The sequence below is a fragment of the Microcebus murinus genome, chromosome 15, assembly GCF_040939455.1.
Source record: "Microcebus murinus isolate Inina chromosome 15, M.murinus_Inina_mat1.0, whole genome shotgun sequence".
NCBI lineage: Eukaryota > Metazoa > Chordata > Mammalia > Primates > Cheirogaleidae > Microcebus > Microcebus murinus.
Genome location: NC_134118.1, coordinates 25,498,536 through 25,523,128, shown reverse-complemented (window position 1 = coordinate 25,523,128; position 24,593 = coordinate 25,498,536). Strand labels below are relative to the sequence as shown.

General features: G+C 38.3%; 4 non-coding genes across 4 annotated transcripts; 2 read left to right on the top strand and 2 right to left on the bottom strand.

Moving 5' to 3' along the window:
- The first annotated feature begins 656 nt into the window (after positions 1-656).
- Positions 657-728, top strand: TRNAQ-CUG (transfer RNA glutamine (anticodon CUG)). Its single transcript has one exon. It is a non-coding gene; the product is annotated as a tRNA-Gln (tRNA).
- A 2,622-nt stretch (positions 729-3,350) lies between these two features.
- Positions 3,351-3,432, bottom strand: TRNAS-UGA (transfer RNA serine (anticodon UGA)). The gene has a single exon. It is a non-coding gene; the product is annotated as a tRNA-Ser (tRNA).
- A 3,829-nt stretch (positions 3,433-7,261) lies between these two features.
- TRNAS-AGA (transfer RNA serine (anticodon AGA)) lies at positions 7,262-7,343 on the top strand. Its single transcript has one exon. It is a non-coding gene; the product is annotated as a tRNA-Ser (tRNA).
- A 9,422-nt stretch (positions 7,344-16,765) lies between these two features.
- On the bottom strand, positions 16,766-16,837 carry TRNAQ-CUG (transfer RNA glutamine (anticodon CUG)). The gene has a single exon. It is a non-coding gene; the product is annotated as a tRNA-Gln (tRNA).
- Positions 16,838-24,593: the final 7,756 nt, after the last annotated feature.

Genomic DNA, 24,593 nt, shown 5'->3' with positions numbered 1-24,593 from the left:
ATTTAAAGAGGATGTTTCTTTAGCAGCTTTTTCACTTGACTGATTTGTTTTCTTAAATAGTTACTATTAATACTGGGCTACATGCTAAACAAAAAAGAGAAGTCCACATGCAGGGATTCTTAGCCTGGGGCAAAAAGTTATTAATAATTTTGTGAATTCCCTGGAATCGACATATTAAAGCTTGTTTGCCTAGAGGCAATAGACCCGATAACTAAATAATCTATACGGAGAAAAATATCACGAGACAGAAATTCAGCAGAGTTGCAGATTAAAGAAATAAGATCTCCAAGCCTCAGTTTCCCCGTCTACATGGGGACTAAAACCCACTTCACCTAGTTTTTAAGCATTAAATCACATAATGAGTATAAGACGTTCAGTCCAGTTCTTACATATATATATAAGAATCCCACAGTTTTCTTAAGAAAGCAAGGCCCAGGACCACCAAGTTTCTGAGTTAATTAAGCAGAAAAAAGATTTTATGGGTTAATATAATTGGTAGAATAAGTAAATAAATAACCCCTCTCTCTCGCAAAGGTTTCTTTGAAAGGGTGTCGTGAGTGGACATACACTAAGAATTCTTGACTTTGACAAACTAAATGCTTTTAGTAGAGTTTCTATAACACATCACAAGTAACCGAGACAGTTTGCTCTGTAGTGGTTCCATGGTGTAATGGTTAGCACTCTGGACTCTGAATCCAGCGATCCGAGTTCAAGTCTCGGTGGAACCTGCTGTGGTTTTCCTTCTCTCTTTAATTCCCTTCAGGGAAAACACTTTTTACAGTAAATTACTGAAATCAATTTTGTGCGTGATATCTCCTGTGAATTCCTGCAAGTACCGACAAATGTGCATCTACGTGAAGAGCTAAGATAGAATTCCACTTCGATATAATACAATTTATTTTATGGGTAAGAAAAGAAGCATCAGAAGTAAATACAAGAGAAAGACAACAAAAATTGTGCTCCGGGGCGACTAGAAAAGTAACTCTGATAGAAAGTAATCATTGACTCATATAATGCTTATCTTCTGTGCACATCAAAAAGATCGTTTGAAATTGTTAAATATTTCCAACATGGGAAGTAATTCTAATGGCATCAGAGGTACCAGTTAATAGCAATTAATAGCAAGTTTCTTTTTACCCAGGACCTCTATTTTTTAAAATGCTGCTTAATACGTTCTGGTGTGAACACACTGTCTTTGCCACAAAATACATCTTAGCTGAATATAAAATTCTTGACTCACATTATGTTTCCTTAAATATCTTGTAGGTGTTTTTCCACTCTCACAACGTTGGATATTTCTCTAGAGAAGGCTACTTCTCATCTTTCTGTCTTCTTGACAAGAAGTTATAAGCCTTGGAAACTACTATTTGTGTCTTCCAATCATTGTGAAGTCTATATAAACACTTTTGTCCACATGATGGAGGAAGTAGGAAGCGCTGATAAAACAATCTGCTCTGGGGTCTCTATTCAGGAGAATTGAGGTATTAATTCTTACTAATGCAAAATTTGGGCAAATTTGTGACTCTTTGCTTTGTAGTGTTAAAAAAAATCTCAGGTCCTTCTAGCATGTGTAGCATAACTACAATCTCTCTCTATTTCTGGGGCCAAACTAGTTTTTTACCTTTCTCTCAAACCAGCCTTGGACTCTGTTCCCAAGAGTCTTTTCAGTATGGGGTTCTGGTGTCCAGTGGCTGAAAAGGTCTAATATGTTGAGAAGCTCTTTATAAAGTGTTAAGAAACACTCCATTCAAAAACAGATAAACTCCCATGAACTGATGAGTGCGGTACTCCTCGTATTACACAAACACCAACACCCCATGGGCAGCAGTATCCTACTCCAGGCTAAATCCAGCAGGTTAAATTGTACCACTTCATGGCCTCATCACCACAGAATAAAGCCAGAACAGTGAACAAAATCTAAATGATAGAGGTATGTGGTGATGTTAATCCCCAGCCCAGGCAGAAGCAGACTGGTACAGCTGCTGTGTGCGAGGACCTTGGAGCCAAAAATCAAGAGACATTCATGTTCCGATCTGCTGCCCTCTAGCTCTGAGATCTCAGCCATTCATATATGTTTAAATGTCCATGGTCCTTCTGATCTGTAAAATAAGTATGTTGTGAGATCTACAAGTTTTAAGACATGTATGAGATCTGTCCAGAAAGTATCAGCCATGTAATAGGAAAAATAGAGACATTTCTTGAAGATGATACAAGATACAAGAAACACTGTGCATAGGACAATGACGCCTCAATCCCCTTCAAAGTAGGCACCTTGGGATCTCACATAGTTCTCCCAGCATCTCTTAACCTAACCTGTACACATTCAGTATTCTCAGGTGTTCTACTTGTTGTAGGCCTTCCAGAACGTGGATCACTTTCAACAGATTCTCGACCATCTTTGAAGTGTTTGTACCACATTTACATTTGCACTACACTCAGTGCATCATTCCCAAAAGCCTTCTGAATCATCCCAATAGTTTCCGCAGAGGAATGTCCAAGCTCAACACAAAATTTGATGCAGATTCCTTGCTCTACTCTTTCATTTTGAATGCGATGGCCACGCAGTACACATGCTCACTGAACAGTTTCTAGCCTCCACTGACCAGTAAGGCGAAGACTGCATTGTTCACGCATGTGCATTCCAGTCCACTGTCCTTGGCTGCCAGGTTACATCCGTGTGCTAACCGTTTGTTATATTAACAACGGCTAGGTAGCTTCTGGACAGACCTCTCAAAGCCTTTGGAATGGTGGTGTGTAGTAAGTACTTGAAAAATAGAACCTACTATTTATTATTTTTGGATACTAACAAATCTAACCTTGAATCTACTAACAACCTAATAATTCTGGGAGTGCCCTCTGTGGAATATATGAAACCTGGATTCACAACCTTATCTGGAAGTATTCAGTTAAAATACCATTACACTGTGCAGCATTTAGTAGTTTCTTCACCTGTAAAATGGAGATGAAAGTATTACGTGGTTTGCCCTTAACTCACATCTTAGACCATCGTTAAGTGTTCCATGAAAATTACCTGCCGGTATCACTACTTTTTATGACCCTGACTTCCCTTGAGTTGACAGTAGTTAACGAGGGCACCAAGGTCCTATTTAGACAGGCAGAGGCCTCTGACGTCTGATAGGAAGTTATGTCAGATTCCCTGTTGGCTGTGATCTAAGGAATATAAATCTTCCATAGGTGATGCCAATTTTGAAGTAAACCCGAGAGAAGGCAGTCTCCATCCATTGAGGAAACAGGATGTTCTCTTAACCTGCAGGTGGAGGACAGGATAGGTTTTGGTTGAATTAGGTGGGAAAACTCGAAGGAAAGTCTTGCAACGTTCATGGTAAAACCGTAGCCGGCAGGATTCGAACCTGCGCGGGGAAACCCCAATGGATTTCAAGTCCATCGCCTTAACCACTCGGCCACGACTACCTGTTTGCTACTTACTGCTCTATCTGAAAGAAGAGGTAAACTACGAGTAAATGTGTGGTGCATTTGGAAGCAATAGTTCTGGCAATAAAGAATTTCACAATTCTATCCAGGCCTCTCCCACACGAATGCAAGAGCTGGCCCAGAGCAAATTAAGAACCAGTAGATAGTGTTGAATTTCAAAAAAGGGCCCCTAAACAAGCAACTCAAACTTCCTGGATGCTGGAGTTTGTCCACTTGCCACTAATATCCACGGACACGTACGTTCGTTGATACCTAATTCCCAGTATTCCCGCAGAAAGGGAGTTTTGAGTTGAGTGTTGGCTCCAAGCAACCTCAAGCTTGTATAAATGCCAATGGGGGAAGGAATGAAGGGAACGTGCAAAAATGGGGATCATCTGCGTTTACTTACAGAGTTTAAATCAGGAATCTCTTCAATGGCATTCAACTGACTTGTCCTTCCAAAGGAACGGTTAAACCCGGACTAATGGGGTGATAGGCCGGGAGGAAGGGACTGGTTTCTGTCCTAACTGGAAGATACGATGCTGGGGAAGTCTCTGACCTTCAGGGAAAGTTTGCTCCAGTTGGTTCTGGTGAAGGACTGGAGACCATTTCCAAGAGATGAAAGCCGTCGGCCACCCGAGCCCAGGGAAAAGGGAAGAACTCCGAAAAAGGTTTTCAAGTATCTTGACTCAGCGAGAGGGCATCTCTGTCCCACCTAACACAAAAAAAAAGCTCAAAAAAGAGGTGAAAACACGTAAAAATGTCAGAATAAATTAAGCTAAATTAATAGTGTTGATTCTTCCGTCAGAGACTACAGTATGTGGTTTATTAGAGTGGAATAGAAGGGAAGACTTGAATCAGATTCTTTTTTACAGAAATATCAGGAAAAATATCTCCGAATTCTGCAAATGGAAGTGGATCGCCAAGGCAGATACAAAGGGAAGGTGAGTGACTTCTATGATTGAGGCCAGCAATGTCTCTCTGGCAGTGAAAGTTCTCCCGCTTTTGTTTTCCCTCTAAAAAAACAAGAATGACGTTTCCTTCACTGTATTCTTGCAAATATTGTTTGGTCTCACTACTATGGCATTTGCTATATATCTCTATTTAGGCTTATAAAGGGTTTATAACCTCTGACGAAGTAAATTCATTTTGAAGTTCATTGTCCTTGAACAGTCTTCCCAAAGTGCTGTCCTCGCCCTGCAGTTTGCCCACCTCCTGGGAACTTATGAGATGTGCAGATTATCGGGCTTGACTCAGATCAACGGATTCAGAAACTGGGGTGGTGGGGATAGGGGGACAATGTCTGTTTTAACAAGCCATCCAAGTGGTTCTGATGCCCACTGAAGTTTGAGAACTCAGTATCCTAGAGAAATAATGTTAACCAAAGGAAAAAATGTACTGCACAGAATTTATTTCTAATTATGATAGTGAAAAATATATATTAAAAATGGATAATTTTTTGGCTCCTTCTGCCTAATAGATAATTACAAAGCTACTAAGAACATGTTGGAAGACTGTAATTGCTCATGGAAAATGTTTATGATATATGTTCACTGACAATAGCAGGATGCAATAAGCATGATTTCGTCTATGCAAAATTTTTGGATATAAAATCCTAGAAGGAAAAGAGAAATACTCCAAAATATTGCCAGTGCTGGTTTCTGGATTGTGTGATTATGGGTTAATTTTTGTTTAGTTTTCTACATAATGAAATAATCATTATCATCTAAGTTTTATGAGTGAATTAGCAGAACCGTGTATTTTATTAATTGGGTATTTATTGATGTTGCTTATGAGTTGACATTTGCTTGAAGCAGACCTTGGACCAATCAACTTATTTTATTCAATGCACTCCACAGCGAATGCATGCATCTTGAACTTGTTTCTCAAATAACCAATACTCGTCAAATATTGTTAGAATTAATGAAGATTTTTCCTCTCTTTCTTGCCTGCTGATGTTTAACTTGATTTTTTTTTTTATTTTAAAAGTCATTTTGGAAGGACACTGGGATAGAGAACACTTTTATGAGTCTTTTATATTTAAAGTATAAATGTTTACTTTTTTAAGATTTGGGGAACATTTTATTTGAGGTCTGCTTTATAATTTATTTCTGCATATACACACACAATAGGTGGTACATCCTTTAAATCAAATGGTTGTGAGTTTTCTACCAATGCTTTAGACTACCAATATTTTAATAAAAATGTTAGAAATGTTCTGAATCTATTTATTCAGAGATTGAATGATGAATTCTTATTCTTGATTATCCCATGTCTCTAGCCATCAGTGATTGCAGAGTTGATCTATCAGGATACAGGTAAAATAAAATTATTTTATTTTGAATTATACCTAATTCTTAGAAGAAATATAAGATTTTTCTGACTGACATCTTAATGAAACTGAACACTATTTAAAAGAAGCATTTTTGGGGACTTACAGTTTAACTTTATGAACAAATCCAGGCCATTTTTCCTGCATTTTCAAGGTGTTTCAACTGCCTTGAGTCTCACCAAAAACCTATTAAATATTTTGCTGTTCATCGAATGGAGAACTGTGAACCTTTCAATTTGGGCATAAAGTGGACAAATAGTTAATGTTAGAATCTGCTAATCAAATTTTCCCTGGTTGCATATTCCATATTCATGGATTAATCTTCCTTGTGCATAGAAAAACGGCAGTTGTTCGGCTTACTGACAAATACTGGATGACAATTGCCATCCCCTTTTAAGGCTTACTGATGGCATATACTGCTTATCAGTTTAGTTTCATAAATAGCTACCTGAGAAAAATGTTTAACCATTCATGTTTAACCATCTTGTTGATTTTGCTTCTGTAGGCCATGTAGAAATAATCCTAAAGGCACAGATAGTGTCTATGATCAAATAACAGAGAATGTCAGGTAAGATACCTAGCCTACTGCTCTAAGTGTAATTCTCAGATGCCTGTGAGCTTGGATATTTCTCTTAGCCCCTCATTTGTGATGTGAGGACTAAATGAGAATGAGGATATTTGCAAAATGTGAAGTATTATATAATGACTAGCATTATTTTGCTAAAAGTATATCCTGGTGTGTATTTCATATCAGCATTATAGAAATGTACTTCATTCATCCTATCAGTTACAGAAGCATCCATTATATGGATTCCATTTTTTTTTTTTTTTTTTTTTTAGGAGGCAGTATCTCTCTCTGTTGCCCTGGGAAGAGTGCCCGTGGCGTCAGCCTCGCTCACAGCAACCTCAAACTCCTGGGTTCAAGCGATCACCTTAGCCTCCTGAGTAGCTGGGACTACCGGCGCGGACCACCACACGCGGCTCATTTTCTCTATTTTTGGTAGAGACGGGGGTCTTGCTGTTGCTCAGGCTGGTCTCAAAATCGTGACCTCAAGCGATTCTCCCGCCTCGGCCTCCCAGAGTGCTAGGACTACACGCGTGAGCCTCCGAATTTTTTTTTTTTTCCTTAATGATGGTTATTTCGAGTTTTCCCAACTAGTTGCTGTAACTCAAAATTCGGCAGCGAATGTTACAGCTGTCCCAGTAGTAGGGTGTATGTCCTGCATCCCCATCAGAAGCTGACAGCAGGAAGCTTGGTCTCTGGGACTGTCTTTGGCTTAGTCTCCTTCCATGACGCCATCAGAAAAAGGGGTCCTCCTAGTTTTGAGGATAAAATGTTACCTGTCAGTTTGCCACAACAGCACGAATTTCATCTAACTAATGTGGAAAAATGAGAAACATTGACAGCAAATACAGTTTCTAGTAGAAAATTTGCCAATTTGAAGAGCCCTAAAGTTCAGTACAGCTACTTACACTAACAGCCTGTATGACTTTCATGTAGTCGTGGCCGAGTGGTTAAGGCGATGGACTAGAAATCCATTGGGGTCTCCCCGCGCAGGTTCGAATCCTGCCGACTACGGTGTCTTTGTTTTGGGGAAGGGAAACTACTACCCAGTTGAGAGTCTCGTAGCGTCTCCCAGGAAGAAAAACGTGGTTGCTTGCCAACCTGGCGAGATTTTGTTTCCTTTTATACGGACCCACTAAAAATACTCCACATACTTCTCAAAAATCTTATTGGTGTTTTCTTTACCCCCAAGAAGAGCCCAAGAATTGATGATGCCTTCGTGTTTCCTGCAATCAAAATCCTGGTGTTTGTTTTGAGACAGTCTCGCGCTGTCACCCCAGCTGGAGTGCAGTGACGACATATAGCTCACTGCAACCTCGGACTGAGCTCAAGCGACCCTCCTGCCTCAGCTTCCAGGGTAGCTGAGACTACAGGTTAGCGCCACCATGCGCCGCTGATTTTTTCTATTTTTAGTAGAGACGAGTCTCGCTCTTGCTCAGGTCAAAATCCTGTTTTGAAAGCAGCCTTTCCTAAAGAAAAAGTTAACAGGAGTGTTTGCGTCTCCACAGAATTATTCCTTCATCGGGGATCTTCTCCAGTCATGTATATCCTCGTTCACATAGAAAAGGAAGTGCCAGGAAATCCAGGATCAAATTAGGCAAGACTCATAGTTACGGTCACCACGACGCGACTCTAAACTAGGCATTAATGAGCAAACCAACACACAAGTATGAAAGTTAAGCAAAGCAATTTTCATTGTAACCCAATAAAAAAAAAACAGGATGACGTCACACTGGTTGGCTTGTCTTGGAGTCCAAGACGGTGGTGGAGTGAGAGGGACTAAAAACCTCAAAATGAGGTTGTGACTTATTCAGAGCACAGAAACAGCCCCAGCTCAGACGCAGATGTTGTACCAAATTGGTGAGTAACACTTTATCCTCAAGACTAAAAAGACTCCTTATTCTGATGGGTTGTTGAAATGACACCAGGTTTTTGCTCTGTCAGCTTCTGTTTTTCCTTTTCATCCCTGTAACTACTTGGAGAACTGTTCTGTCAGCTTCTGATGAGAATCCATGAGATATATCCTACACTTGGACAGATTTTGACATTCCCTTTAGAATTCTATGCATTAGCGATGATCTTAAAAACCTAAAATGAATATGAATTTTTGACTTTTAAAACAAATTTTGGAGCATCCACATAGTGGAGAATTCCACAGCTAAAAATTGAATGGGGTGCACTTCTATGCTGATATGAAATACATTCCAAGATATACTTTTCTTTCTTTATACCCAATATGGTGAGTTTATAAAGATATACTTTTCAGGGAAAGAAATAACAAAAGAAAGAGAAAGAAAGAAAGAAAGAAAGAAAGAAAGAAAGAAAGAAAGAAAGAAAGAAAGAAAGAAAGAAAGAAAGAAAGAAAGAAAGAAAGAAAGAAAGAAAGAAAGAAAGAAAGAGAACCAAGACACAAACAGTATATATGATTTGCTATCAATGGTGCAAAAATAGAATGAAAGATTATGTATATACATATCTATTAACTCTGAGAAGTTATACCAAACCTAGTTTTAGTTTGCTGCTATGGATGGTAATAAGTAGAATACATGCATAGAAGAGAGATTTTAGTTTTTACTATATATACTTTAATATAACTTGAATATTACCTAGTTATTTATTTATAGTTTTCTTTTATCTTGCATATATACCTAAAAGTAGAATTTCTGGATCATGTAGTAACTCTATATTTAATAGTTTGAAAAACTGCCAGACTGTCTTCCAATATGGATGTACCATTTTCATTCCCATGAACAATTTATGATGGTTCTGATTTCTTCATATTCTTCCCAACACTTGTTATTATATGAGAGTTAAATGAGAGTTTATATGAGTGTTAAATGAGAGTTACATGAGAGTTAAATGAGTTATATGAGAGTTATATGAGAGTTAAATGAAAGCAGTGCTAGTGAGGGTGAAGTGGTATCTCACTGTGGCTTTGATTTGAATTTCCCAGATAACTAATAATATTGACCATATTTTCATGTGCTTATTGGCTATTTTTGTATCTTTCTTGGAGAAATGTCTTTCCATGTTCTTTGCTCATTTTTAATGCATTACCTGTTTATTACTAAATTGTAAGAGTTCTTTATATAGTCTAGATTTAAGTCCCTTGTGTGATAAATGATTTGCAAATACTTTCTTTCATTCTTTGGGTTGTCTTTTCACTTTCTTGATAATGTCTTTTAAAGCACAATGGTTTTAAATTTTGATAAAGTTTAATTTATCTATTCTTTTTTTGTTGTTTATGCTTTTTGTATCATATCTAACAATCCATTACCAAATCTGAGGCCATGAAGATTTACTTTACTTTTCTGCATGTAGTTATCCAGTTTTCCTAACAACATTTGTTGAAAAGACCATTCTTTCCCCCACTGGGCTCTTAGCATTCTTGTCAAAAATCAGTTGGCCATAGACACATGGCTTTATTTCTGGACTGTCAATTCTATTTCATTGATCTATATGTTTATTCTTATAATAGTATCACCCTGTCTTGATTACCATTGCTTTGTAGTTAGTTTTGAAATTTGGAAGTGTGGATCCTCTTAGTTTTTTCTTCTTTTTCCAGATTTTTCTGGCTATTCTTGGTCCCTTGAAATTTCATATGAATTTTAGAATCAATTTGTCAATTTCTACAAAAAAGTCAGCTAGAATTCTGATAGAATTGCATCTATAGGTTAATTTGGGAAATATTGCCATCTTGACAATGTCTAGCAATCCCATGAACATAGGATATCTTTCCATTGGTTTAGATTTTTATTCATTTCTTTCAACAATGTTTTGTAGTTTTCAAAGTATACATTTTTTACTTCTTTTGTTAAATTTATTCCTGAGTATTTTATTTTTTGATGCTATTTTATTTTAGAGACAGAGTCTCACTCTGTTGCCCAGGCTAGAGTGCCATGATGTCAGCCTAGCTCACAGCAACCTCAAACTCCTGGGCTCAAGCGATCCTTCTGCCTCAGCCTCCCAACTAGCTGGGACTACAGGCATGTGCCACCATGCCTGTCTAATTTTTTTTCTATATATTTTTAGTTGGCCAATTAATTTCTTTGTATTTTTAGTAGAGACGGGGGTCTTACTCTTGCTCAGGCTGGTTTTGAACTCCTGATCTTGAGCGATCCGCCCGCCTCAGCCTCCCAGAGGATTACAGGCATGAGTCACCATTGATGCTATTTTATTTTATTTTATTTTATTTTTTTTGAGACAGAGTCTCGCTTTGTTGCCTAGGCTAGAGTGAGTGCCATGGCGTCAGCCTAGCTCACAGCAACCTCAAACTCCTGGGCTCAAGCGATCCTTCTGTCTCAGCCTCCCAAGTAGCTGGGACTACAGGCATGTGCCACCATGCCCGGCTAATTTTTTCTATATATATATTAGTTGGCCAATTAGTTTCTTTCTTTTTATAGTAGAGATGGGGTCTCACTCTTGCTCAGGCTGGTTTCGGACTCCCGACTTCGAGCAATCCACCCGCCTCGGCCTCCCTGAGAGCTAGTATTACAGGCGTGAGCCACCGCATCCGGCCTCATTGATGCTATTTTAAATGGAAGTATTTGCTTTTGACCCCTCTTTCCTTTCTTATGAAATATAATGTGGCTACCTGAAGCCTCCCAGATGCAGATATAAATATATTGAGAAATATCAAGGATAAAATTGCTTAGTACTGTTTATGTAGACAAAAACCAAAACAAAACAAAAAGTAAAACATGGAAACAAAACTGTAAAAGAAACAAGCTATTTGAACTCAGATAGCTGGATTTAGGAACCAGAGTGTTACCCATTACACCACAGAGCCAATTTGGTTAAAGAGTTTCTTTTATAAAAATCATTTTTTTTTTTTGAGAGAGAGAGAGAGAGTCTCACTCTGTTGCCTGGGCTAGAGTGTCATGGCATCAGCCTAGCTCACAGCAACCTCAAACTCCTGGGCTCAAGCAATCCTTTTGCCTCAGCTTCCTGAGTAGGTGGGACTACAGGCATGTGCCATCACGTGCAGCTAATTTTTTCTATATATTTTTTGTTGCCCAGCTAATTTCTTTCTATTTTTAGTGGAGACACGGTTTCACTCTTGCTCAGGCTGGTCTCAGACTCCCTAGCTCAAATAATCCACCAGGCCTTATACAATTCATGATGTGATAAAACCCATTCCTGAATGGATTTAGTCTTATTGATAGGGGTATAGTAACACAAAGGTAAGCAAGGCAAAGAGCTTGGTCCCTGCCCTTGTGCTGTTAGTGTCCATTATGACTCTATAAACATGCAAATAACAACCCACACAGGGAGAAGAGTTTGAAGAAACTGCTTACAACTGACAGCACCATGGAAATTATAAAGTTTTTGGCAGCGGCAAAAAGAAAAGACAGACAGAGAGTGGGGCCAAACAACTTGGCTTTATTGAGCAGTCCTGGGCAAGGTTCTCGGGTCCCAAGAGAGGGAGTCCCAAGAAGTCACACCCGTTTGAAAGGAAGGGAGGCTTTTACATCATTTTGAGTGGGCTGAGGACTTTGTCGGGAAGAGCTGGGGTTTTTCCATTGTGACCTTTGGTGGTCATTGAGAAATAGGAGGGGCTGGCGGTATTTGTGGAATCCAGGAGCCAAAACTTTCTTATCCAGGTGGACATCTAGGTGTGGTTGTCCTCAGCGGGGCCTGGCAGTTGTCCTTGGCGGGTCTGGTCTCGTGAGCCTTTTCTTTTTGATCTAGGGAGGGGAAGGGGACCCACCACCAGTCTTACAGAAATGATAAAGTGGAAAGCTTAAATAACATTGAAATCCGTAAATTTTAGGTAGATGGGCCTTGAAGATGCTGATTAGAAGGAAGTGCTGGCCAATATCTTTCCATATACGAGAGGCAGCTTGTGGAACTAGATCCATAAAGTGGTGTTTGTTCTCAACATATAGTAAAATATACAAAAAAATAAAGATAAGTTTGACAATACCCTTAGCTTCAAGGTTTTGGATTAGGCAAGGCTTTGAAAATTATTTGATTTAGGTAGACATGTGCTTGTTTTATTTCTTATGTTCATGATTCATTAATAATTTTTTAGTAATCAGGTTTCCACATAAGGGAACAGTTGTTTCATTGCATGTTTTTCTAATTTTTTAATTTTGTTTCTAATTGGCACATAAAAATTATACATATTTATGGGGTAGAGTGTAATGTTTTGATACATGTATACATTGTATAATGATCAAATCATGGTGTTTAGCATATCCCTTTTCTCAAGTACTTATCATTTCTTTGTGGTGGGAACATTCGGAATCTTTTCTTATAGTTACTCTGAAATATACATTATAACATTATGTATTATAGTCACTTGACTGTGCTTTAGAATACCAGAAATTATTTCTTCTATGTAATTTTGTACCAGTTGACCAATCTTTCCCCATTATCCCTTTCTCTCTACACTCCCCAGCCTCTGCAAATCACTATTCTACTCTGTACTTCTTTTTTAGATTTCACAAATTAGTGACACCATGCAGTATTTGTCTTTCTGTTCTCTGGCTTATTCCACTTAATATAATGTCCTCCAGGCTCATCCGTGTTGCCACAAATGACAGAATTTCATTCATTTTTATGGCTAAGTAGTATTCAATTTTGTATTTATATCACATTTTCTTTATACATTTGTCTGTTGATGGGCTCTTAGATTGATTTCCTATCTTGGCTATTGTGAATAATGCTGCAATAAACATGAGAACCCAGATATTTCTTCTACATACTGATTTTATTTCCTTTGGACAAATACCCAGTAGTGGAATTGCTGGATCATATGGTAGCTCTATTTTTAGTTTTTTGAGGAACCCCCATACTGTTTTCCATAATGGCTGTACCAAACATGTGCCTGTTTTAATCTGTGAACATCAGAAATATATATGGGCATGACAGTGAGCACAGCAATTTCAGATACAGCTTTATTCTTTGTTATAGTGCTGGGTGTGGCTCTGTCATCGGGAAGACAGACGTTGAGCTCATATGAGACAAACCTGTTACACGAGTTAAACAGGATTTGTTTGAAACCCACATATCTTTTTGCAGTCAATTTAATTGTTTCCCAAAACAACAATATGGAACTAGCAAATTCTTCTTCCTCCCATTCCAGTCAAAAAGTTATTAAGAAAGAGCTTCTTAACTTATTTTTTGGCTCAAAATTCCATGATAAGTAAAATAAAATTTATTTGCCCTCTCACAGAGAGATGCCCTGACACAAAACTAACAATTGTGGAAACTATGTCAGGGAGTTAACAAATACCATTAAAAACTATGAACAATAGGCTTAGAATACTCTATATTTATGTCACATTACCTAATCTTCATTAATAAATTTTGCCCCCTGGCGCGGTGGCTTACGCCTGTAATCCTAGCACTCTGGGAGGCCGAGGCGGGCGGATTGCTCAAGGTCGGGAGTTCGAAACCAGCCTGAGCGAGACCCCGTCTCTACTAAAAAAAAATAGAAAGAAATTAATTGACCAACTAAAAGTATATATACAAAAAATTAGCCGGGCATGGTGGCGCATGCCTGTAGTCCCAGCTACTTGGGAGGCTGAGGCAGAAGGATCGCTTGAGCCCAGGAGTTTGAGGTTGCTGTGAGCTAGGCTGATGCCACGGCACTCACTCTAGCCTGGGCAACAAAGTGAGACTGTGTCTCAAAAAAAAAAAAAACAAAAAAAAGAAAAATCTAGTAAATGACAATGATACACAATAATATCAATCTTCTAAATTTTGACTACTAAAATTTTGATTATAATGTGATTCTAATTATCAATATGCTAAATGAATAATATAATACATTAAATAGGATTAATTAATTTTTCAATAATTTTTTAGAGTTTTATATCCTGGCATTTTTTTTTTTTTTTTTTTTTTTTTTTTGAGACAGAGTCTCGCTTTGTTGCCCAGGTTAGAGTGAGTGCCGTGGCGTCAGCCTAGCTCACAGCAACCTCAAACTCCTGGGCTCAAGTGATCCTTCTGCCTCAGCCTCCCGGGTAGCTGGGACTACAGGCATGCGCCACCATGCCCGGCTAATTTTTTTTTTATATATATATATCAGTTGGCCAATTAATTTCTTTCTATTTATAGTAGAGACGGGGTCTCGCTCTTGCTCAGGCTGGTTTTGAACTCCTGACCTTGAGCAAGCAAAAGTATAGCTTTGGCCATGACCTCAGATAAATATTAATTTTATAGTCATTCAGGAGTTGCTTAAATTGTGATTTCAGTAAACATTATTTTTAATTATCTTTTATTATGATATATGACTCTAGTATAATTTGACCCTAATCACAACATCCTATTTCATATATTATCATTATTCATAATTTTAGTTCCATCTTATTTCTACATCTCATAATTTAGTTATTACCAACATTTTAATAGATTCTGTGGATGAATTATAATGGAAGAGAAAAATAGTAGAAAAATAAAAGTTTGGGAAGTCATAAAAAAGCAATTATAGATGATAATCTTATTGGTGAACATAATGGTCTAATATGGCTAAGACTTCATATAATTAGGGAGAATTCTCTAGCAATGAACTGTGTATCCTCAGGGGAAAAATCATAACTAAATTTTTGCTATGGATTGAATGTTTGTGTCCCCTCCCAATTTATATGTTAAAGCCCTAATCTTCAACGTGATTGTATTTGGAGGTGAGACCTGTAGTAGGAAATTAGGTCATAAAGGTGAATTCTTCATGAATGGAATTAGTGACCTTATAAGAAGAAATGGGAGAGAAATGATCTCTATCTCCCTCTCCAGTTTGTGAGGATGCAGCAGGAGGGTGGCAGTTTGCAAAGAAAGAGGACCTTCACCAGACATTGAATCTGCCAGCACCTTGATCTTGGAATTCCCCAGCCTCCAGAACTGTAGGAAGTAAACGTCTGTTGTTTAAGCCACTCAGCCTATGGTATTTGTTATAGCAGTCCGGATTAAGACAATTTCCTAGGCTTCTGTGCAGCTAGGATGGAAGGCATGTGCCCAAGCTTTGCCATTCAGATGTACTACAATAAGACTTCTTTCAGAAGAAATATGTGGAATAAGTCTTATGCAGAATTGCTCCCTGATAAAAGTGAAAGAATAGATAAGCAACAAATGCAGGTGGATATTTAAGCTTTTAGGGTCTAGCATGGCACTCGACATAGGGGAACACAATTCTACTAGCAGTTAACACCAGAAAATGCATGAGGAATTGGATTGGGTACAATATGAAAGAATGAATAAACGTGCTGAAGCATTTGTAGGGGGAAAACAACAGCTTAAAAGTTATAAATTTGCAGCTAAATGTAGGTTACAGTATCAGGGATTTCCTCTGCTCTAAAACAATTTTTAATTTCTTGTGGAACAAGAGCTGGCATAATTCAAAATCAAATTCATATTATATACAACTTTGTATATAATACAGAGGGTTTCCCATTAAAACAAAGGCAAATGAATGAATTGTGTCATATTCATATTATATAGCAGCTAGCATGAAATGAATGACTGAATGGTGGTTACATACAACAAGAGTAATGATTAATTTTAGCAATATATTATTAAATGAAGAAAGTAAGACCCTATTAGATTATATATAGTCTGATACCATGTAGCTGAAGTAAAATATACAATTTTTAGAAATACTAATATATAAGATCAAACTAAGGATAGCACTTTGGACTTACTTCTTGAGATACCCAGTAACATTTTTGTCTTGCTTTAAGTTGTGACAAATCCAGACATTAACCAGAAAATGAACTAACTTGCAATAGGAGACCATTTGATAAAGATAAAATATCTCAGAGACATCTTAGAATACAATTTTAAAGCTCTGTCTAAGATTTCTATGGGACATACTCAGCATAAACAACAATTCTGCGTCTTGGGTTAAGAAATGACCAACAGAACACCACATGGTTCTAACACCACTTAGAAGATGTATCTGGATATTTATTTACTCTGTTGACAGTGCTTCAAGTTTTCATGTGGGGATCCAGCAGTGTTCAAATACTGAGAGAGTTCAAGCAATTCTTCACTTAAAGTACAAATGTATTGATATTTTCACAAATCTGTATTTTTCAGTGGAAGATGAAACACCTATAAATTCTGGTGATTGTACCACATAGGCATTATAAAGCCTCATTCTCACTGAGCCAAAAGATATATCCATGAGGATCTTTCTTCTTCCTCAGATCTGTTGGATCCTTTCTCTCCTACATGAAGTGAGTTCACTACATTTTATAAAGCAATAAATCGATGAAAAAGTTCAACTCAACTCAAAATTATTATGGGTATCAGAATATCTGTTGGAGGGGCGGGGCGGGGAATAGAGTGGAGGAAGTGAGAAGAATGATATGGCAGGGAGTTAGTGGAACCCTCACACCGCCTGAGTCACACTGAGTTCACGTGAACCGGAGATTCCCTAACAATCATCACTAAAAGAGCAATTTATTCTAAAAAGAAAATAATAATGACATAGGTTCCACCGAGATTTGAACTCGGATCGCTGGATTCAGAGTCCAGAGTGCTAACCATTACACCATGGAACCATGCAACAAAAAACGCTTGTTAGCATTTCTTCCTGATGGAATATATTCCCATTTGTGAACTTGTGTTGTTTTCCTTTCTAGATGCTAAATTTGCAGATTGCTTTTCCTTAGCTGCTTCCGTGGCACACGTTCCTCTTCTCTCGCGCACAGGGCTCTTGTACAAAAACCCAAGAGCAAACTGGTTTCCAGAGACAGATAAGGTAGGTCTGCGCCTCCCCAGACTCTTAGCGCCCCTCTGCTTTGTGCAGCTCTCCGGGCCGCCACCTCCGTCCGGCAGCCCTCAGCCAGGCTGCTGGACACCGGGGCCAGGAGGCTCCAGCAGGGCATCGGCCGAGCTAAGAGATTGCGTTATCGGAGGACCAGCAAGGCTCGCTTCCTCCCGAGCGTTTGTCCTGCATTCTCTTCTCGTAACTTTAGGAACACTTTCGGAAGTTTAATTCTGTGACATGTATATTGTGGATGACTTCATCTGAGCCGGCAAGCCAACCAGTCCTGGCTGTGGCGGGACCTGGAGCGGGGAAGGACACCGAGAGATGCTTTCTACTTCCCGGAAAGGCTCCACCTCGTGGAGACTACGGGGTAAAGCATGATAAAAAGCTCGAAAGTTTGCAAAGCAGGGTTTTGTAACTAGCTTCGCACCGATAAAGCTTTGACTTGATCTCTTCTATGGCGAATAACTGAGCCTCTCCCAAATTCTTCAGCAGTAAAGATTTCCTGGTGTCAAGAATGGGACATGACTTCTCCAGAACTGTTCATTGCCGCCCCAGCAATGATAGGGAAGTGGCAGGATACAAAAGCGATCCTAGATTGTCAAACCGAAGAGCTGGGGAGGGAAGCAGAGAGTCTTTACCAAGAATAAATAATCGCGGGTGGCGGGGCGGGGAGTAAAAAAGTGTAAATAATCTCAGGATTTGAACCTTCCCAATATCTCAGGAGAGGTATAGGCATTCTGCCAAAATAATTTTTATTGCATAAAGACGTCTGATACCACGGACGGAAATCTTTCCGGCTTGAATGATGCAGCATTGTCACTATCAGGTTGAAACTGGCCCCTGCCGGCAGGGCCGTGCGCTCTGCGACAAGAGCGACTGTGGCCACAGGAGTGGCAAAGGGCCACTATCTCATGTTCCAACCCCCCATGACCCTCTGGATCCACTCACCAGAAAACAAGACAGAATGAAACCCTCCTGCCAAGTGGGATGAATAAAGGTAATTTCCAGGAGCCTCAGGAACAAGAAACACTAGGCACATAAGCACTTTCAAAATAATTGTGGCCCTCTGCAGGCTTTTGAAAAACTTCAAGTGCATGTAACAAATTTATAACAAGAGCTAGGGTTTGTACCAAGTTCTGACCTCTCGGGGAAAAAAAAAAGAAAAAAAAAATATATATATATATATGTAAAAATATACGCCTGCAATGACCAAAGCTGAAACAATTTGAGCAACAATAAATAAAATAATATTGGATTATAACCCAAAGTAGAAAGTAAACAATTATGATTCCTTGCTGATTTTATGATGTATTGAATAAACAAATAAACGGGAGAGAAGAGACATTTGGGAAACAAATAAAATGCCTATAAGTGAATGTGAAGACTTCAAACCAATTCCTAAAGCCTGGTATCAACAGCTTCCTTGATGTGGAAACTACCTCAGTGTTTCAAGGAAATCTCCTGGGCAGAACAATTCCAAATAACATAGCTTCCTACTTCTTAACTGTGGACTCTGTATAGTGATTGCCTTCCAAAAGTACAGTATGGAAGCAGGGGGAGAGTTTGTAAGCAGTAAAGAAATCTCACAATCATTACCTCAGCCAGGTGACCAAGGTGAGCACTACATGATAAGCCATGTTGATAGTATATAACCTTGATATAATGAGATAAAAATAGTGCTTTACCTCTGTAGTCTTTCTCCCCCAAAGCCCTAACCCCAATATAATCATGTGAAAACTATCAGATGAATCCCAACTGAGGGACATTCTATAAAATACCTGATCAGTATTCTTCAAACTGTCAAGATCATCAAAATCAAGGAAAATCTGAAAAACTGCCAAAACCAAGAGACCCTAAGCCAAGAGAGCCATATGATGACTAAATATAATGTGGAATTCTGAATAGGATCCTGGAATAGAAAAAGGAAATTAGGTAAACTAAAAAAAAATCTAAATAACATATTCACTTTATTAGTAATAACATATAAATATTTGTTTATTATTTGTAACAAATCTATCACACTAATGTAAGATTTTAATAATAGGAGAAACTGAGTGGGGGTATACAGGAACTCTATCTTTCCAGTTAAATGGAATTATTTCTTCAAAGTGAATTCAGAACTCTGGCTTACAGTGTGCACTGATACAACTCCTTCCTATTTTTACTAATGAGCCACATTACCAGACCCAATGTCTAGCTTGCACAGCCTACAATTGTCCTAGGAGTATATAGACTTGGAAAAGAGAAATGTTTGTGCCATGCCAAGCTCTGTGCTCAGTTCTATGGACACAGAATTGAACAGGATATCAAGCATTGGTACTGCCTGTGTATATTTTGGTTTACAGTGATGGGATGCTGATTAAAAATTGTGAATAAAATAACACCCACACAGGGAAAACTGCAGGTGACTGGAAGCTAAGAGCCTAGATACTCTAAGAAGCAAAAATAGGAATAAAAACTGAATCTTTGAGATTTGGCAAGAATCAAAGATACTATTTAGAAGGGAGTCCTGGCCCGAACTTTTTCACATACTATAAGATGCAAGATAGGGGGACAGTCTGTGAACTAGTTGTCTGGGCAACAACACCATATTGAAAGTAAAAGAGCTGAAAAAAAGTTGGATGACAGACTGAGAACATGGTTTGGGCCAGAGCTACAGGGTTGTTTACTTTAGGGGCACAACTATCTGCTTTGAAATGTAAAGATCAGGGAGCAACATGGGTGACTTCAGGGAACATAGGAGATTCCAATTGTGCTTGCTTGCACCCATTGGGAAGTATAATAGCCTTGCTATGTTCCCTGCAAGACTGAGGTTGGTTCCACATGAGGGGCTACTGGTACCAGTCTGTGGAAATTTATTTGGAGTCTTCACATTTGCTCATCAGCATTTTATTTACATCCCAAAAAACAAAGTGCTGATGGAAAATTCTTCTCTCTCCAATTCCCAATATTAAGAAGTTATTAGAGCAAAGATTTGTATCATATTTTTTTTTACTCTGGATTCCAGATCATATTGAATAAAATCTATGAAACTCCTTTCCTAGAAAGATGCTCCTAGATATATACATCCACCATTTTCAAACTATCTCAGGGTACTTGTGAAACACCTGAAGTCTATGGAAACCAAATTAAGAATCTTCTTCATTTACTATTCTTCTCTATGTCATCTAACCTTATTTTTAACTAATAAGAAACAAATTTTATACGTAGAAATTAAGCATTATACTACTAAAATAAAATGATCTTTTAATTGTGGCTGAACATTTCATTATCTTGATCTTATAAATTAGATCAAAGGTACACCCACAACTGAAGCTGAGATACTAGTTAAACTAGTTCTTAAAGGGCTTTTAGGGTGCAAATGCAATTTGGGGAGACTTGACTCAAGACATAATTAGGTCAAACAGAGTGGAGAGGAACAGGCACATTTTTATCACAGGGTAATTGGACCTCTACTAAGATAATTTGTTACAGAGAATTTTAATGGTTTCTGCTTAGTGCTGATTCTGTGCTGTTCAAACAAGAAAAGTATACTCCTCAAAAAAAAAAAATTCAATATATACATTCATTCATTAAGGACTAATTCTCAAACTCTGAACATCAGAGAGGCAGTCTTTTCCAGCCACAACCTTCACGATTATAGCTGGTTTTGAACCCCAATCTCCCAAATTATTTCTCTTACCATTATTAGGATAATAATAAATTGGTGGAATACATAGTTTTAAAAGTCAAATGGATTGATAAAGCCTGTTTTTCAAAAACCAACAAAAACAAACAAGCAAAGTATTTTCCTGCCTAAACCCTCCCTAAATAGAATTCAGGTTTCCTAGCGGCAACTGTCCAGTTGCTTTTAGCTTCTAGTTCTGTGACCTTTGATAAGGAATTTAATCTAATCTCTCTGTGTTTTAGTTTCTTCACTTGTAAAACTGTCCTCTTGCTTCTGGTTGAGTTTGGCCAAGGGAATACCTACAGGAGATGTAGAAGGAGGATGAAGAGTGAGGTTGGCATATTTAGCCTCTGGTTCTGTTGGCTGTGGTCTGAATCCCCCAGAATATGTTCTCACACCTGTCAAGAAACCTCTCTACACAACTGTCTTTCCAAAGAGCTGTGGGTCCTCAGGCTCCACCTTATACTCTTCAAACTCAAGGATAGTGTAACCACACCAGACCAATCTGGTTCAACTTTTACGTAACAAAGCAGTTGCCATGGACCCCCAGATTGAAGGTCCATAATCTCAGCATGCGCAGGTGAACGAAGTGTGCAACTATGGGTGGAACCTATGTGCTCAGACCAAGGAGCCGGAGAACTAAATTCAGACTCGGACACTCTTGGCAGGATCCAGGATCCAATCAGATCAAGCCCTGGCATTACCCCATGACATGGTCCAGTCAGAGCACACCTCCTGGCGTGACCTCATTGCAAGATCCAATCGGCTCACTCCTCATTATCCTATGCTTATAAAATTGGACCCATTCCCAGGCTGGGGAGATATTTAAGTGTTTCCTCCTTTCTTCTTGCCTGTCAACTTGCTGTAAAGTTTCTTTTCTCTAAGACCGTTTCCACAGCACCATGGTATTGGCTTTTATGTGCATAGGGCAACGAGCCCATTGATTGGCTTCATAAGGGTAGTGCAGTATTACTAGAACACTGTACTACCCTTGTTGCCTTGCATGCTGCCCATTTATTTGTAAATAATCATTTAAACAAATTATCCTCAAACGTTCTAGTTTGAGTAAATACCTCATTTCCTGCTATTGTCCTGATGGATACAGACATTATCTAAAGACTTGCCTCTCTGAAAAGAAAAAAAAAAAAAAGACATTTATCTCTTCCACACAGCCTAACACACAAACACACTTCTCTACCCACATCTTTTCAATATATTTGTATCACAGTATCATGGCCAAATAGTGTTTTCCTTATTATTCCCATGTAAATATTGTTCACAGCTGGATCACTTTGTACACTACAGTTACATTTTATTTCTTGTTTTTTCTGATTTGAATACTGCCTCTTTTGTTTGTTTGTTTGCTTGCTTGCTTCCTTTCTGTGTATCTAACACTAATTCATCCCCAAACTCTCTTCCAGGGCTGCAAAATTCTGAATTTGGTCAAACATTTTCTGTTCCTTTTTTGCCAACTCTTTCAGTATGGACTGGTTAATCTCTAGGTCTGCTTTACAGCTATCATGCTGACACTTCTCCATTTGCTGAAGAGTATATTTGCCTCTCTCCTGTTTAGAATTCCCTTTTTGAGGAGTCACAAATCTCTTGGTTTATTCCCTATTTTTGGTGGAGAATATCCTCCAATAACTTTGTGAGAAAGGAAAGAAAATTTTTTGAGACTTTGCATTTGGCAGTCTGAAGCTGGTTTGCACTCAGATACGTTCCTGGCCCCTCTCTTGATCATCTCTGTAACACCAGTGTTTGGCCCCTGCCACTGTATTTCCCAGATTCCATTGACTACAGCTGACATTTATCTGAGTTCTGCCAATAGAAGACAATAAAGGAATATAGGGGGGTGGAGGGAAGAAAGAAGTCAGGGTCTTTCTTGCTTTCCTTTCCTTTTTCCCCTGCAAAATCTCTGACAGCAGTTGTTTCTTCGCCGTAACTCCAGATTCTGTCAGGCATGGTTGTTCAAGAGGGAGATACCACCCTTTAGATTCTGATTTCTACATTGCCTTATTTTCCCCAGTTAGCTTCTTAGATCTTCCACCACCTCTGTAACCAATTCCTATATTAAAGACTCTTGGGTTTAAGTCCATGAGCTTTCTGTTTCCTGCTTAGTCCCTAAAAAATATAATGCATTTCTGAAAATATATTTATTCCAACTTCATAAATGATTTAGTTTAGTTAGGTAGGGATTTCCAGTGAGGAAAAACTTAGAAATTAGTGAGCATTATTCTATTGTCTTCTAGTTATCAGTGTTGTGATTAATTTAAATGCCATTCTTAAATAGAAAGTCTCTGGATAATTCTTGTTTTTTTTTGTTGTTGTTGTTTTGTTGTTTGGTCCATTGTGCTGGGCAGTAGTTTGGGGAAGTTTCCTTGCATTCATTAATAATTTCCCCCACCCCCTTTATTTTCTGTCTTTTCATGGAACTCTTTCAATTAGATGTTGTTGGACCTTCTAGACTGGCCTTTGAATTTTCTTATCTTTTATTTTCCTCTTGTCTATCTTTATTTTTTGTTTCTTTTTATGGAAAATTTTTTTAACTTTATCTTCCAACTCTTCTTATTAAACTTTTTCCTATCATATTTGTTAACTCCAAGGGTTCTTGTTCTCTTAATGCTCTTTTAAAAATAATAATATCGTATAATTCTCATTCATGCAAAATGTTTTCTTATATTTCTGAGAATATTAATGATAATTTTTTTGGTTTTGGTTTTTGCTTCTGTTACCTCTTCATCTGTATGTTCCCCAAGCTCTCTTTCTTTCATTTGCTTGCTTTAGTATCTATTTTTCCTCTGATTTCTGGTGGCATTTAGCAGTCTAATCATTTTTAGGAGGTAGGCCCTAAAACCTGATTGGTACTATGCGTATGGTATGTCAATCAGTGGGCCCCATTCTAGAATGATTGTACATGACAGGCCATTTCAATCAGGACCCCTGATATGTCCACTGTGGGTCAGTTTTCTTATGACTGTCAATTTTCCTGGAGAGGAATCTTTCAATCTTATGCATGTTTAGGGCCAGAGGCAATGTAAGTTTAGTTGTCTGTGCTTTCTGAAGCAAGTGCAGAAAGGGAGCTAGAGGTCTTCTAAAGAGCCTTTCATTAAATCCCCCAATATTTAGTATACTCTCTACCCCCACCTTCAGCTGTGCCTGGTGTCCCTAAATCAAGAGCATCTTTGGAGCATTTTAGCTCCAAAATAAACCTCTTATCTTCCACCTCGGTGAAGGAAGGGTAGTCTAGTCTAATGATCCTGAGATTACATGGTTCTTCCAATTCCTAAGGCTTTCCAAAGAGCTGTGATATCAACTTCATTGTTGTTTACTTCCCACCTTGCAAACAGTTCATTTTCAGCTGTATCTATTCTACTAGTTATTATTTATTCAACTCCCTTCTGTCTCTTAAAATTTTGTTGATAAATGTGATATTTACCTAAATTCATTTTCCTTCTTCCACAGTACAGTGTTAACTGTGGGATTAAGCTACCCAACTAGGGTCTATATTTACCAAGACTCCTTACATCTCAGTGTGGCCATATGATTAGTTATAATCAATAGATTATGAATACAAGTAACATGTTTTTTCTGGGCCTTTAAGAAGTGTTCATTTCCCCAAGCTTTAGGGGATAGCAAATCCATAAGGTAAAAGGGGACTGGTCCCCTGAATCACCACAAAAACAAAAACAGATTCTCATTTCTTTGCTGACACAAAAATCTACAAATGGATTCTTACATTAATAAGGAATAAATCTCCATGGCATCAAGTTATTAATACTTTAATTTAGAAAGAAAACAATATTTCTTAATATCCATTATTTAAAAGCTCTCATGTTCTCTTCATCACTGCGGGTTTACACATTTTAAAATTGCTTTT